At 48.2% G+C, this 16,989-nt stretch overlaps 1 protein-coding gene across 2 annotated transcripts in view; it reads left to right on the top strand.

Annotated features, from left to right (window-relative positions):
• Nucleotides 1-16,989, top strand: part of LOC144178228 (dopamine D2-like receptor) — a 773,504-nt gene that overhangs the window by 263,074 nt on the left and 493,441 nt on the right. Inside the window, exon 3 of one of the 2 annotated variants that reach the window (XM_077705925.1) lies at nt 2,927-2,971. The gene's annotated coding sequence lies outside the window, so the exon portion shown is untranslated. Of the gene's footprint in view, nt 1-2,926; nt 2,972-6,666; nt 7,119-16,989 lie in introns of those variants that run through there. The other variant, XM_077705924.1, reaches the window with a different exon arrangement.

Raw genomic sequence — 16,989 nt, forward strand, 5'->3', positions numbered from 1 at the left:
GATAGAGCCCCGCAGCACTTTGCAACTTGAGCCCTTAATCGGAACGTTTCTTTTCCCGCCGTGGTTTCCTCCTCGCCCCAAGACTTCTTTTCTGCCGTCGTCCCGCCACACAAAATCAAGAGTGATGCCCCAAGGACTCTAATAAACACGGTGGCCTAGAAGTCTTTGATGGCGGGCTTGCTGCTGCTTTTTTTCTTTTCCTTTTGCTTCTACTCAGAAAGGCCTTCAATGTGGATGTTACAATCCTACAGCCATTTCCTTATTTCGCCAGGGTTTTCTCTCCTTTTATTTCACACGTTTTAAAATACCCCGGGGTTCTCGTGTTAAGGCCCTTATCACGAAATGCAGAAATCCAACACCATTCTAATTGGCACCGCAGGCCATAATTTACGAGCTGGCAACCCGCACTCCTCCCCTGTACTCCACAAGGAGAAAGACTGGTTTTAAGTTTATTCCATCAAGCATGTAGAGTTCTTTTATAGTTTCACTAAAGTATTAGCGAGCTGCTTCATCTGAGTTAATATCTTCGTGGAGTGCCCGTTTAGTACTTGCAGAAACCACATCAAAGCGAGCGTTTAGTGCTTAAAGGGGCCCTAAAAGGCGTTTTGAGCGCACTAAATGAACTAGCGCAATCGTTAGGTTGGGTGGTCAACGTGCAAAGTATATTTTTACGGGCAGCGGAAAGTTCACACCTTCGTTGCAAAGTTTGTTGCCGCGTTGCCACCCTTACCTGCATGTTTTTGGGCCCCGCCATCTTCCTCTAAGTACGTCATCGATTCCCCTATGCGCGTCACGAGGCATAAATCTTGCAATTGGACGGCTCTTTCTCTCACTTCCGGCGAAGGGAAACGTCGTCTGCTGAGCGTCGGCGGATCGCGGCGGCGCTTTTGATTAATTAGCGCTCCCTGCAGCACGCTTAACATTATCGTGTTCGTTCATATTTACCTTTTTTACTGTATTACCACGCTTCTCGTGAAGGCGCGTTGGCCAGACCGACACGACGGCGACGCCGACTTCCGAGTTCGCAGAGCTCCTTGTCACACGACGGCGACACGAACACGTGGGCCGATCGAAAGTTCGCGTGGTGCGAGGTTACTAGAATAGCTTGTTGTCGTGGTGTGACTAGCTCGCTGACCGAAGAGGCCGACAATACCGCTTCAACCATGTTTCTTTTAAGAACAGCGCTTTGATTTTTTAAAGCAGCGCTGAATAAATTTTGCCGACGTGGTTAGCAGTAAATCTAATACGCTGGAAATGTATTTCGTTACCGTGTTGGTCAACCTATTGGCTGTGTTAATAAAAAGCCGGAACAGGTTGACCGGAAATTCCATGATTCTTACGACCTGAATTTTATCATGTAAATTCACAAAGAAGAGTAATGTTTCGGCGCATTATTCACGGGAGGCCCGCTGACATGGCCACTCTTGTGATTTGTTAGAATTTTTTACACGTACAGTCGGCGAAACGCTTGTCTATAACGCGCGAGCGGCGCGCTCCGGACTGCGCGGGAGACATCTAGTGATAACCCTGGTTCCAGACCGGTAGAATGTGAGCATGCGCGACCCGCATCAGCGCGATGGCTGTTTTCCTTGTCGCTGTAACCGTCGCATTGGCTTCCGTACCTTCTTTCGCCGTGAGAAGCGCTGCCTGCGCTGCCGGGCCGGGAAACAATAGTGGAGATAAGGAATTGTTAGTACAGCGTTGGGCGCGTTTAACTATGTGCAACGTTTAATTTTTGTGGAGCCCTACGCAATTTAGACAGTTTTTTTCTGTATGCGAGAAAACGAACAATAGCCGAAAACGCATAGGTGCCGGTGTTCTAGTGTGACTAGATATCTTTCCGTGATCGCTTCGTTAGCCCGTGAGCAGTGACGTGCAAAGCCCAGCACGGAAACCGGATAGTGGTGCTCGCGGTGCTCATGCAGCGTATTGACAGAACGACGACGCAATGAACAACTGTGCGCCAAAGCTAATGCAGACGACAAACTCCCACAGCGCGCGCGTAGGCGACTAATCCCGGCTTTTGTTTCCAAGCCCGGAAGCGCAGGCACGAAGCGCTTATTACTCTAAAAAAAGATTTAGAAGCCAACGCGACCGTCACAGGGAGGAGGGACACATCCATCACGCTGATACTGCTGATACGGTCCCCGCATGCTCACATTCTACCATGGCCGGACTGGAGCAGCGGCGAGCGCGCACTTTCATTCTACCTATCTCAAACCAGGCGTTATCACTAGGTGTCTCCCGCGCAGTCCAGAGCACGCCGCTCGACCGTTATAGACAAGCCTTTTGCCGACTGCAAATGCGTATTCTACATTTGTGCTCCATCATTCTCTGTATCGCCTTCATGCCTTGGAGGAGGAGAAATAAACGTTTACTGGAGCAGTCAAAGTTGTTTGTTTGACCACCAGGTAAAATGAATAATTTTAGTTACTCGCTTGAGGGTGCCCGGATTGGGGAGGTCGTTGTGATTCTGTTCGTCAGTGCCCAGTATTTTTTATTTCTGCTTCTTACTGTTAAAGCGTAAGTGGAAATGTGGCGCGGCGCGCACGAATCTGAGGCGGGAAGAAAGACAGAAATCTGTCTGCAAGAGTTAAAGAATACTACGCGCTAGAAAAAAGTGTTGGAAGCCTGACGGAGGCATCCGTTCGACTCGCAGCAGGTATTAAACTTTCGGTGGCCGTTCGGACACGTCAGGGCTGCACAGAGTTGTAAAAGTTTAGGATTACAGGGTGTGTTGAGTCGGTAGATAATCTCAGGAAAACGGGGAGTAATGAAAAGCTAGCGCCGGGAAGTGTCGTTCGGTGCGTAGTCCTTTTGCAATTTATACTTGTTCCAAACGCTGCTCTGAGAAATGTTATTTGCTACATGCACGCAATTAAGTGACGTATTCTTGCAAATTTAAAAGCCTCTCTTTCTTTTCCAGGACACCCCAGCCGTGCTAGCCCACCTGACGGAGAAAGGCATTCAGGTTTGGCACTTTTACATGACTTTTCTCATGTTGGCAGATGCCGTGGCAAACGGCTAAGGTGTTGTTCCTAGACGCGGACCTTTTATTTCTGGTGGAGGCCGTATTGGGAGGGCCGTCTGTGGGAGAGTTCGGCGTGTAGTAAATAAGCCACGTAGTGTAAACTAATCTGCAGCCTTCTAGAGGCGCCTTATCGCCCGCTGTAGCTTAGGTACACTAAGGCCTAGTCTCAACTTTGAATAACAAATTTCACTGCTTAATTAAAGGGGTTAAAGGCGTCAGCACAAAAAAAAAAAAAAAAGAAGACAGGGACAGAGAGACGACAACAGTGACTGCACAGCCCCAGTATTTTTGGGCTATGTGTTTGAAATGTGTACCAACCAGCCCAATTTTCTACGTTAAAGGGGTTCCCTGATTACTTGTTCTTGTGTTTATTTGTGGCCAAACTCTATAAATAGCCAGAACCGTTCGTGCCTGTGCAGGAAGACAGCGCAAGGCACCGCAAACCTTAAACATATAATCTTGAGATTTCAAGAAGGCAAATGTAAGCATACTTGAAGCTGCCCGAGCTTGCGTGCTCGACCGTAAATTTCAACCCAAATAGCTGCCGATTTTTCGTAGTACTGCAGTAAGAGCGTGGGTGGCATGCTCACACGCAGTTGCCGCGTGCATGCCGGGTAACGAGCGAAAATGAGTGGTGCGGCATCTTTCCGAGCATTGAAAATGAGTGGGCACCAAAAAGAGAAAGGATTGACTCAAGAGCTCAGAATTTACAGAGACGTGATTACACGGCATTTCTCGTCTCTGGTTTTCCTACGCTTTGAGTAACCGTGACAATGCGTTGCAGCTTATTCTTTGGCCAAGCTGGCCGGAATGCGAAGTGTACTCCTCGAAGTTTTACAAAAATAAAATAGAGTGGTCGTATGAAGCACGTCACGCATTCTCCGCAATAGAAAAGAATGAACGCGTAACAAGCCATATTAGGAAGGACCCGTCCTTTGCGCAATTCCGAAATTCAAACAGAATAACAGGGAAAGATCATGAACGGGCAGTTAGCACTAGGCCAAAGCTCGTTACGGGAACAGGTTCGTTACAGGAACTTGGTAGAGCGGATTCAGGTCACGGGAAATCAAGCGTGGGCTTTGCATATATTTTCCTGTCGGGCTCACGTGTTGCTACGTGTTCGTGTTCTGTGGCTACCTTTCGCTAGGGCTATAATTCGCTCGCAAGGAGACGTCTTTTTTGCGAGTCAGGTTGAAGCGGTGCATTTTCGACGGAATATGCAAAGTTTTAACCGCTTTGATTTCTTACGCTGAAGGTGTTTTAGGATTGATTCCCGTGAACAATCGCGATGCCGTCTGCTACATAACTTATTGTTGTTACAGCTGCCGTCTGTTTCGGCTGAGGTAGGCCATAAATTATATCTCTTTCCTGCGAAACCCTCCTGGCGTTGTTCGCACTTGAGGTGCGCTGCATCTCTGCCTGCTATTACAGTGTAACTTTTGAGGGACACTCCACGTGATCCAGCAGGGCGTCTTGTAAACAGCAACAGAACTGCAAAACGCCGTCGTGAGGCCGCGTCTTTTTGTGTGGGAAGGCGTATGCCCTAGAAGAGTGCTTTAACCGGCCCCTTGTCAGGGCGAAGCTAGCCCGACGTCTTCTGAGCCCTGTGCTCAATTATACGTCGCGACAAAGGGATATATTAGCGCGCCTTGCTGCAAAGTCAACTATATGGTTAAACCAAACTTAACGCTGGGACAAAGCACACAAATACAACACGGCGTGCACATGCCTGAACCACAGAAGTTCGCACGCCGTCGAGCCAAAATGCGAGGCCCCGATTAGCGACTGGACTCTGAAAAATGTCAGCACTCGTCGAAATAGTCAAATCGATGGGTATTTTAGTGCGGAAGCCTTAACTGCCCCGTTCTGCGAAAATTCAATTTGGTTCTTGTTGTAGTTGTCCGGTACAGAAAATTGCCGCCGCTAGAGTAAATAAAAACACAAAATTTGGGTATTGAACTCCGGTCTCCGCAGTGCGATGCCACGTGTTGCCTTTGCGCTAGACCAGTGCTAAACCAGTCCGTACCGCTGCATAAGTGAGGTGTGACGGCACCTGAGCACCACAGGTGCTCAGCCAAGCAGAAATCTGTTTCTGGTCCACCAACCTGCCTGTCGAACTATTTCGCAGAAAAGAGACCGAAGGAGCTAAAGCGAAGTAATTCGCGCCTAGAATGAAGAAAGAAAGAGAAGAAATAGAGACACAAATATGGTGCAGCAGGAAAGGATTGGTTGATAAGTATTGCCTTCGAAACCCGTAACTTAAGTGCCCCGAGTAACTTTCTTTCCCTCCTCCTGCTACTGTCTTTCGCCGTTGCGGCAATATTGAAACTCCTGCGACACTCCTGACGCGTGTTCGGAAGCAAAGCCAAACAATGACTCGTGGTGCTTCGCCGTCTGCAAATCCGAGTGGAGAAAGCCGGACCTTCTTCCTCCTTACTGCGCCCGGGATATTTGTCCGGCTGCAAGTGGTCACTTGCTTTTTTTGCCTTTCGGGGCAGAGGGCCGTACGCGTATGCTTGAGAGCCAAGTTAACAAGTGTGGGTGCCTAAAAGAAAATACATCTACCACCATTTTCACGCTATGAAGCGTGCAAGGTGGGGGGATAAGGTAAATTTAAATGCGAAAAAACAATTTACCTCACTGTTTATCTGATGTTTTTCGGAAAACACCTCTTGCTTGTAACCAATAAAAATTTAATGGGCGAACGTGTATTTATAAACATATTGTTAGAAACGACGTCCGTAAGGTGTTTTTATTTACACAGGTGACCTACCCTTCAAGATAAAATCAAGAAAAAAGAAAAAAACACATGAATCCTGCTGGGGATGGTTGGGCTGGAATGCTTTCCCCAAGTGAATTCACCCTGTAGTCAGGAATTAATTGCTCCTCTCTTGCCCCTAAACGAAGATTTGAGTCGCGGTTTGCTTTGTTATTGGTTCCTATACAAATTTTCTTGATTACTTCAACGTTTTTATGAAATTATAACAACATGATGGGCGTCATAACACGCACCTCCGTCGTTAAAACATACATATAGTTTTCTATCATGCTGTAAATCGGCGCGTAATTACATATGCCGTCTGACGAGTCCTTTTTCGTACCCCTCGGGCCAAAAAAAGAATTTCAGAATGAGAGGACTAAACGCAGGCTCCCAGTTCGGTTCAACCACCCATCAGTGCAAACGTTAAATGCAGCAAAGAAAATTTCATTGCAGTTTTGTTTCACGTTAACGTATCGAGGGCGATCTCAGAACAATTGGGCCCAGAATGATCGCGTCGATGTTTTTGTCGCGTGCATGTTTGTTTTAAGCGCTGCTCACTGCAATCGCCGAGTCCTCTGCTTCCTCGCGAAAGTGTTCTCTTTTTTTCTGTTGCTATTTTATCAAACTGCGCAAGCAATGACCAAGGCATGTAAGCTTCGCGAGACCGCAGCCGAGAAGAAAAAAAAAGTTGTGCTGCACATCTGTTATGATCAAGACAAAGAGCGTCGAGGCGGGAGGAGGACATGTGTGGGTACTTGATTCGCGTCGGTGGAGCGTTGATATCGGGGGACGAAAGCACAAACAGAGCTCTCGGTCATTTCTTATTCTTGCTCGACGATGGCGCAGCTGCTGTGTCGCATGACACTGTCCGCACGGCGGCTCCCGCGATCGCTGAACGGCGCTCGCATTGTGTCCGACGCCGCCGCCGCTTGTGTCATCGCGCCGCTAAAGCAGGAGACAACGACAGTGCGGCGGCCTCCCGTGCGATGAAAATGTATCTGCTGCCCGTGGCAGTGCCTATTGAAAAGCTAGCCGCTGCTCCTCGCCGCTGCTACGCTGTGCCCATTGTGTTTGCGCTTGGCAAGGTGTGAGTTCGGTTGCACAAAATTTTCCGTGCGGTTGGCGCATCAGTACGCGTCACGCTCAGCCGATCCGGACGACCCCCGGAGCTGCACGCGCCCACAACACGTGTTGCTGTTTTTGCTCCCGATCGACACGCCGGCGGAAGGATTGTCCCGATCGCTTCCCCGCCGAAGGCGACTCGGTGGTGCGTTTTCGGGAACTGTCGGATAGCCGAAAATCGGCGGCAGTGACTGAGCGACAAAGGTAAGCTTTCGTGTCGGCACACGTGTAACGCGGCGCCCCGCTGTCACCCGGAAAGGCCAGCGACGCTGGAATCTTGCCTCGGGGAACACTTCGGCGTTTGTTTGTTTATGCGCTCGCAGCAGGAGTAGTTCCATTTTGCAAAGACCCGGCGGCGTTGTTGCCGGTTTGTAGTCACGGCGAAAGTGGACGGAAGGACGGAGCGGCGAGTACGGTTGGGGGAGTAAATGAGAGAAGGCGAGAAACGGAATGGAGTGTCAATTGAATTTAGGCGGTCAACGCAAATCTGTCGCACAAGCAGAATCTCACTACCGCACCGACGTTATCGCATCGATCAGAGTGGTCGGCTGTCATTTTTTTATTTGCTTACACATATCCATAGTGCCGAAGCAAAATAGGGGGCAGCGGCAGGCAACCGTATAGGTGTTTCGAATGCAATGGACGTTGAAAACGCGGTGGTTTTACACTTCTGTGGAGCTCAAAAAATATACAAGTAATATTTTCAATACGGAACGTGACATAAACAATACTCATCCACGGTGATGTTCATGGCAGGACGATCTCCGAACAAAACACATAACTTACGCAGTTCTGATCGGCTCAATTTGGGCTGTAAAAACACATTTTAAGTTGTTAACGCTGACAACAGAGGCTGTGGCTTCGGAAATGTGGTTCCATTTTTTTTCGGAGTTTGTGCTATAAAAATGATTCGGCAGAAAAGAGAGTTACCTATGCATGTCGTCGTCGTTTCACGCGGGCCCGTCTAGTTATTGCGGACGCCCCAGCCACGAGTGGGCGCTTGTCTTCCGCAGTGCGAGTCGTAATCACTGAAACGGGGGATGCGCGCGTCGTTTGACGCGGTGCTGCATCACCGCGGGCAGTTACGTAATCTCACAAAAGGTTCGACCGAAAGCACTGCGGGCCATTCTTGGTGCATTCGAGTCCAAGCTCCTCTCGTGAGAGTTGGCGTCTGCAAATTAGACGGACCCACGCGAAACGGCAACTGGCCCGAAGCTGTCCGAGATCGGCGCACGCGCAGTAGCGAGCTATTTCCATCATAGCAGCCACCAGCAGATTTCGCAGCATGCTCTGGAACCGCGCTCGCGCTTGTCCTAGACGAGCCTGGCGCGCACTTTACAGGCTTGTGGAAGCACTGTTCAGACACTCAACTATAGGCGCATGAATGGATTCGTTTCTGGAAAATGCAGAGTTCTGAGATTTTTACCCGTCTTTACCGGTCAGCCTTAAACTTCTACACAGGACCACAAAAAAATCAAAGCTTCTTTCATCTAACGAGAAAGATGGTTGAAACGCGATCCTGAGCCAAAGTCATCCTGAGCATCCTGAGCCAAAGTCAAAGTCCAAAATCTGAACTGCTCCAACCGTTTCGGAATCGCGCAATCGGATAGACGCCGCTTTTCTCGGCTTCATAAGGCGAAGAAACCAGGTTCGATTCTGTCCATGGGAAGCGTTTTTTCTTGAGGCGCTTGACGTGCCGTCGCTTATCATCATCATCGTGTTGTGAAACCCTTTGTGTAAAGGGGTTTTTCCTGCAGTGCGTTTTACTCGGATGAATGCCGCCATGAAAGAGGCATACAAAGCTTCGCTTTAAAAAAGGGGGCCAATACACAACGCGCTGTGTCTCCTCTCCCCCCCCCCCCCCCCTTTTTTTTTGACATATGCATAAGTTGTAGGCTGATCCGCAGAAAGGTTTGTCTATTTTTCTGCTATTGGGGTGCTGACACTGCCTTTCTTTCGTGAATAAACCAGGAATGGTTCAGAGCAACGCTACTACCTCCAATCTTAACAACTAGAACAGAATAAGAGTTCAACCGGATCAATATGGGGATTATATAGTGACTAAAAGCGCAGCAAAACGCAGGGCAAAGAGGAGAACTACACAGGACGAGCGATCGTCCTGTGTAGTTCTTCTCTTTGTCCTGCGTCTTTCTGCTATTTTAGTCCCTATGGCTCCATGCCAACTTGTGCACTTGTCGGTGCTCCTAAGGTGGGGATTACGTCCATATAGCAGGGGCATGTTCTAGTTTAGGGCTCAATAATGTTTTGCAGAAAACTAGCTTTATAGAAGATGGGCCCAGGGTGAAGTTGCATCTTTCATAGCGCAGTGAGCAGCAATGTGTTCGATTATATAAATGTCTCACTTCAAGTCATTAGCGGCTTAAACTTCAAAGTTTGAGTCAACGATACGACTACTTCTGATGGCAGCCCGTTCGTATAGTAAAGAAAAGATCCGTTTTTCGTCCGAGTCATTCGCATAGACTTGATTGATTGACTGATTGTAAGGTTTAACGCGCCGACGCAAAGCAGGCGACGAGGCGCGCCGTAGTGGAGGGCTCCCGCTTAATTTTGACCTCTTTGGGATCTTCAAATCTCTCGTACACACGGGCGTTTTTGCCCTTCGCCTCCATCAGAAACGCGGCCGCCGCGGCCGGGGATAAAACCCGCGTCCTCGTGTTTAGCTGCACAACGCCTTAGCCACCGCGGCGGGTCATTCGCATAGACTTACGTTCGGTAATATGAAGTTCCAGTACCCAGTTATTACGCCAAGTTATATTGTATGAATCTTCGGGTATTGGCACCAGTGTTCGCACTTTCATTTATATATCTACAGGGCATGGAGGCATCGTTCCACAAATGTGTACGACTTATTCGCGCGATTTTTGGCACGGCTAACTGCTCTTAATTCGCACGTTGGTTATGGAGCTTGGCTGAGTGACGAACTTAAACGGTAGCTTCGATGCTAACAAATAAGTCAATATGCACCCCAGGTTATTTTAAGCAATCTAAAAAAAGGATGTTTGCTCAGCTGTTTATTCGCTCCATGATGAAATATGTCAGCTGACGCCACTGACTGCTTAGCTGTCCTCCTTCCCTGAAGGAAATCGTAGCTCCAAAATGGGTGAACACGTAGACTAATTGCCTTAGGAAGTTACATCATTTGTAAATCCTACACGGCGTGATGAACTGTGGCAGAGCGCGTCACTCCTGTGCCGCTACCAACCGCGATACCAAAGGAAGCACCGTTGGGCAGCGTCCTGTAATGAAGGTCAAGAAGTGTTCTATGAAAAAAATGCGTTGATCTGGAAGGGCCTGTCTGCTTTGATCGTAGGGCGCGCTTTTTGCAAGAAAAATGCCATTTGTACTAAAACTATGGTCAATGTTATCCAAATATTTGAGATTATGCTGAGAAAAAGAAAAAAGCAGCTACAAGAAATCCAGGCTGTCGGCTACGGGACTCTCTCTCTAACCCGAATTTTCGGAAACCATCATGCTTTCACAATAATTAAGGAGCCAAAGGCTGGTATCAATGGCGTAAAAATTTGCTGCGTGATAGTTTCTAAGGAACTTAGCTTTAAGTTTTGGTGTGTTAGAAGTACAAGCAGCAATGGCTACAGAGGCCAAGAAGGTGCGTTACGTCTGATGAGAGCTCAGGTGCTGCTGGTAATACCAAACGAAAACATTATTAGCAGTCTGAGTGTCCCAGTGGCCTTGGTGGCAATTTAAGAGAAGGTGAATAAAGAGCGAATACGAACAAACTCGTTTTCTTGTGCAGTGCATGACTGGGGAATAGATAGAGCGTTGGCCCGCTGAGCCCACAAAAAAATAGTCGCTCAATGGTTGTATTGCCAACCAGGGCAAGCGTCGGATAACCATAATCATTCTAGTATGAAAATAACAACAAAAGCAGAGGAAGCATTTTGGTACCATAGCTCACACAAGGAATAACATCCTTAATACAGGTTTCAATGGAGGATAAAAAGGGTTCCTAATGCCAAATGTTGTCTAAATGCCGTCGTTCTGAATGTCCTCTGATGCATTGGCCAGCGACCTCCGTGTTGTCATTTCTTGTGGTAGAAACTGTGGTAATAATCTGCTATAAAGCGCTAGTTGCACTGGCGAAACTTTAGGTTTGCGTCAAGTAGTATTCGGCTTCCGAATTTAAACGTGCTGCAAGACGTGTACAATTTATAACTTATCTTAGTACAACACCTAGGTATATCAGCTATGTCATAATGCAACAGGTTCATATTTGAACTGTGACACCAGCATCTCACGTGCAGTGACGGAAATGAACAGTGTTGTATCTAGTTTTTACGCTTCTTACCTATATTAGTACGAATGACAGGTAATCCAGGAGGATAAACACGCCGCTGCCTCGACGCCAGCTGTGAATTTGAACGGGGCGATTGGCGACACAAACCTTGTAGGAAGTCGTTGGCATTTGGGCTTGAATTGCAACAATCGGTTCTTGGATTGGGCGGTTTAGTGAATCGTAGGCTTTTTATTCACGGGATGCTGTTCATATTTGAGGTAAAAAAAGATAGACGAAGACTGCGATTCGAAGGGTGCAAACAGCTTACTACTGACCAATTTTGTACAATCCAAAAATGTTGATCTTTATGTAGATGTAAGACCGAGAAAACTCTCTGTATTGTAGTGATTCAATACTACTATTATAGGCTGACATCGCAAGCTCACGTATGAACCAAGTCGTTCCGCATGACCAATGGTATCTGGAGAACAGCTCTCATCAATTTGGCTGGATAATATCTCGACTACCCCGATTTCTGTTCCGACCCATCATGTCTATTTGCAGTCGGGGCAACCACGAAGACGTATGGTATTTTTAAGCGAACGTCCTATCTTGTCGATTACTCAAGGGAATGAGTCCAAAGGTTTGTCAGGTTTCGTATATTTTCCGCAGTGGCGGTTTACTTGATGGAGGCTAAAAACGAAAACTCCGGTAAGTCGAGATTATGGCGCACGCTAAAGATCGGCACGTGGTCTCAATTATTCTGCAGTCCTCCACGTTTCTAATAACCGGGTGTCGTGAAAAGCGGATTCCAACTTCAACTCGATCAGTCGTATAATTTCGGCATATTCCGAAGACCATGCTGCGTCGTCTGTGACTTTAGATGGAATCTTTGGTCAAATCCGCATACAGGTCGAATGCATTAGCCGGGTTGAGCCTATCCCCATGAGTGGTAGTCCCTGGAGTAGGTTCTACAACTTCGGGAAGTACAAATGAAGGCACTGGACGCCAAAAAAAAGTGCACATATTGGTACGGGAATAGTACCAAATAAACAATACACATTTTTTCTCGCTTACAAAGAACGGCTTTCATCAAAATGCAAAACGTAAAATCGCAGAGCGTGAGCCATGCGGAACAAACGGCTCTTCCCGCGCTGTTTTCGCATCTGTCCGTCGATTGATAAGAATACGGTAAAGCACACCCGCAGATCTCGATCGAATTTGAAAGCACCCGCCGCTAGACTGCGCGGCTAATGCCTTGCGCTGCTGAGCCCAAGGTTGCAGGTTCGATCGCGGCAGGAGTGGCCGCTTTTCAGACGGAGGCGAAAAACAAAAACCCCATGTATCCAGATTTCGGCGCACGTTAAAGATTCCGAGGTGGTGTAAATTAATCAGTAGCCCTCCACAACTGCCCGACTCATAGCCCAGGTTTGCTTCGGCGCGTACAAAACCAAATTTCCAAACTGAATTTGCATTTGAGTGGTGTAGTAGTAGGGAACGTTATACAGGAACGCAAATTCAGCGCTGGAGACGTTGCTAGCTTTATCATACCAAGGCCTGCTTCTATTCCAATGATGCAGACCCCGGCCAGTCAAGCCGTGAGGGGGGGGGGGGGGGGGGGGGGTGTCGAATCGTTGAGGCGCAGAGGAAGGTGCAGTGTTCAAGGTTTGCGCAGAAATAGGGCAGCTGGGACGTCCGAAGTACACAAAAGGCCGTTTCTGAAAAGCGGTTACGAGGGATCACCATCAAATGTTGAGTATTTCTACACGCTGCGTTCTCCTAGTCGATATCAAATTCAAAGCGAGTCTGATGTCGACTAGCAGATCTATAAAAAAACATTCAACATTTATTGCATACGCATGTCAAGGAACACCTACAGCTCTGGCTACCTTTTCTTGTTGGCATCTTTCAAACTTACCTTTGAGAGCATATTATACTTACGTTTGAATATATGATGCACTTGCTGTAGAAGTGGTGCAGCTGTGCTCCTTTAATACGCAGCAAGGGCATGTTTGGGGGATTCAGTGGGTTTCAGGCCATTGTTAGTTGGCTGGCAATGAATGGGCTCACGCACAGGCAAAAAAGGCTTCAGCAGGCGCCGAAGTTGCGCGCTTTCGCTTCGCAAGACCGGCCACGACCGCTCTTCTCACCGCTATTCTCCGCAACGCCACGACGAATTACTGTGCCCACTTTGACCACCGACATAGAAGGATCCATCGACTGGACCCTGACTGCAGGTTGCGTAAATCCCCAAGGTCTCAACGAAGCCACGCGTCGATGTTCTATCGACTGCGGCTCGGCGTAGCTTTTACTCATCTCATCTCTACGAACACCTCATCGGTGTTGCGAGTGACCCTGAGTGTGAAATATCCCAACTACAACAAACTAATGAACATGTACTATGCCAAGTGCCCCTGCTACGCGCATCACTGTAGAATGTTAGCCACGTCGCTGGCCCGGTTAGACAATCGCGCATTGTCTGAGTACGTCCTGCTGGTACCCTGGCCAGGCCTGCAAACTGCTACAACTCGGGATACATAACACCCTCTCAGAACTTCTTGAAGCCCAGCATACGGTGCAACTCAACCGACTGTCCCTAACACCACCAGGCAGGAGAGTACTCCAACTCATAGGGAGAGAACCCCCTAATTCCAACGACGCCCCGCACCCAATCCCGCCAAACATACGGTGCAAGATCCGGGTAGCCCCCATACCTCGTCACATGCACCCGACCTTCAACAAGGGCCGCAGAGAAGCTCGCGTCCGTCATCTGGCCAGAAAATACTCCGAACACCGCCAGGTTTGGTACACAGACATTGAACAGCACCCCCGGTCACAAAGAACCACAATTGCTGCCCTTACTCCGCAAGGTGAGGTGGCCACAGCAGCATCTTATTGTAGTTTATCACCCACAACGGCTGAGGCCATCGCGATTGCACATGCTGCAACTACTCACCAGAACCAACCACAAGTGACAGTTCTTACCGATTGCCAACAGGCCTGCCGACTGTATCAGTACGGCAGGGTACCGGAAAGCGCCCTTCGTCTGGACCTTGCCCGAAGATCTTGAAATCACCATCGTATGGACCCCAGGCCACTCGGGCCTTGCCGAGAACGAGGCAGCTCACGCTGCCGCCCGCGATCTGCACTTCCGGGCATTCCCATCCTCAAGGCAAGATGCCTCGAGCTACCAGGGCTCCACAATCCTCTCTCTAACACCCCTCGATCCTACATACAACGCCATCCTATCCCGCTACCTGCACCCCAGAAGGATCTATTCACCGCCCCACCCTACTCTCAGCAGCCAACAGTCTCATATCTGGCGCCGGCTACAGACCGGTGCTTACTTCAACCACACAGTTCTCTCCCACATTTCTCCATCACTCTTCCAACACGACTGCCGCACTTGCAACGTCCCTCTCATTTCCTACCACTTGGTGCACTCATGCCCAGACAACCCTAAACCCCTCCCCAACCCATCACCTGAGCAATGGGAGTCTGCGCTGACCAGCTCGGCTCCGGAGCAACAACAAGCTCTGGTCGACCGGGCACTGGAACCATCGCGGGCTCGCGGCCTCCTGGACTTGGGAGGCTGACCACTTCCGCCCTTACCTCTTTTCCTTTAAGATAAATAAACGTTTTTATCTCTCTCTCTCTTTCTCTCTCTCTGTCTCTGTGTAATTTTGATAGTAGATCAGGGAAATAAAAAAATCTGACGTTTCGTTTTTAATTGGCAGAATGTGATACGCGGCATGTAAAGAATAACAAGGAATACAGACACAGCTCGAAGGGTGTGCGAGCTCAACACAGCGTCGTCCAGTTCGATTCAGATTTGTGGCCTCATTTGGCATCTCTGTGATGGATGGGACAAGAGGTAACCCTGCCTGCTTTTAGAACGAAACCTCGAGTACGCCGTGCCTCGCGAAGTCATTCATCGCGTCGGAATGACCTTGAGCCGCCGGAGCGGAAACGTTACAGGTGTGACGTCATGCCGTGAAATCCGCTGCGGAAAGGCGCCGAAGTTGCGCTGGCTCGGGGCCTCGCCGCTGCGGTACCACGGGACTAGTCGAGGGTTTGACGGCTGCTTCGCCGCAGCTTGGCTTGGTCGCTCAGTGTCACCATGAAAGGAGCGCCGGCTGGGCTGCCTGCGCACGCGTTACGGCTTTCGCTCTTGATAACTAGGTTTACAAGTGTTGAACCTGAACTATTTTTTTTTCGCTCATAACTCATGTTACATAGAGCCTGAATATCAAGCATAATAATTCTTGTGCATGTTGGTTCAGCGCTGTGTTAGTTCCAGAAGACAGCACCAAAGCTTTGTGCCCGATATGAATCTAGAAGAAGAATCATTTAGCTGTCAGTGTGTAATTCATTATTTTAATCATTTTTTCATCGCACAAAGAGAAGCGCCGGGAACTTTGATGCTTCTACAGAAGCTATACCTTGTTTTCAGCGAGGAACGGGTGATGGAAACTCACGGGGCAGGCATTATTTAAATTCAGGCGATCCCCCTAAGCACTACAACGTGCCGCGATAGTTGGTGACCTGCGGTTGTGCGATTTTAATGATTAGGCACAATATCAAATCACTTTCAAATCAAATCACTTTATTAAAACATCCTAGGATGCTAAGGGGCACGGACAAAAAGCCCAAAAAGGCTTGACGGGGCTCCGTGCCCTCTACAAAGCATACGGTAAAAAGCGGAGCACGTTAAAAAGAAAAACACTTAGTGACTGTGAATTTGCAGACGCAGCTGATTGTGGACACAAATGTACACACAACGATTGCGATATAAATAACACAGTTAAACAACATCAGGATGGGAGAACAAGAATAATCTGATGTACATAACATGCGTAAGATTAAAAGGAGTGTAAAATAAAACGCTAGGACAATGCGTGTTACATCAAACCACAGTATGCAAGAGAACAAAATGTGCGCGATTCAGATGACGCAAAACAGAAAACGAACTCACGATATTGCTACCTGCACTTTGTTTCGGTTTACAGAAATATTTTGCGTAAATCTTTAAATGATTTGTTTATCACATCTGGAGTATGTTTTTCTTACAGTTCGTTCAGGGTTGACGGCAAGCGAAATTTTAACATGTTTTCCTTGATTAGTGCGGCAAACGTATGTTAGTGCGACAAACTAGTGCGGCGAAAATTAATTAGTGCGGCAAACATATGTAACTCTGTTCGCGGAAAAGTTGTGGCTCCAAAAAAAGTCCCGAACATCGGCGTGCGGCCTGTGCATATGTCGATATCGGCCTGGAGATCATGACCCTCTGATGTATGCTGTTGAACCGTGTGTGAATATGCGCGATGCTTGCGTGGAAGTGGGCCTGCATTAGTGCACAGCATTCAATTTACGTATCGATATTTTCATTTGCGTGCAGACGTGCAAAAAAAATGCTGAATTTTCGTTCTAACTTTCGCTCTAATGCTGACTTTCGTTCTAATTTTCGTTCTAATGCTGAATTTTCGTTCTTATTGTTAAGTGAAGAACTGTGCTCGCGTGCCCGGCCATTCACACATCTGCCTGCCTGGCCGATATAGGCCTCCGCGCGTAAAAGCGGTTTCTCATATACTACCCCGACGTCACAAGGCACAACGCGCAGCATGCTTCTTTTCGCACTGTTTTTTGTTTTAGGCTTGCCAGAAATTTACGCACAGAGGCGGCCAAGTTTTTGAGGAACAGAAAACACCAGCGGCGCTTTGTACGTTTCTACCACCTTTTTCAGGTTGTGCGTAACCCTTTGTATATAGGGTACAACAACATGCTTCGCCTTAGGTTGTCATGGCGGCTTCGCACCAACTT

The sequence above is a fragment of the Haemaphysalis longicornis genome, unplaced genomic scaffold (assembly GCF_048455015.1).
Source record: "Haemaphysalis longicornis isolate Haplotype H1 unplaced genomic scaffold, Haemaphysalis longicornis Haplotype H1 scaffold_4, whole genome shotgun sequence".
Taxonomy (NCBI): Eukaryota; Metazoa; Arthropoda; class Arachnida; order Ixodida; family Ixodidae; genus Haemaphysalis; species Haemaphysalis longicornis.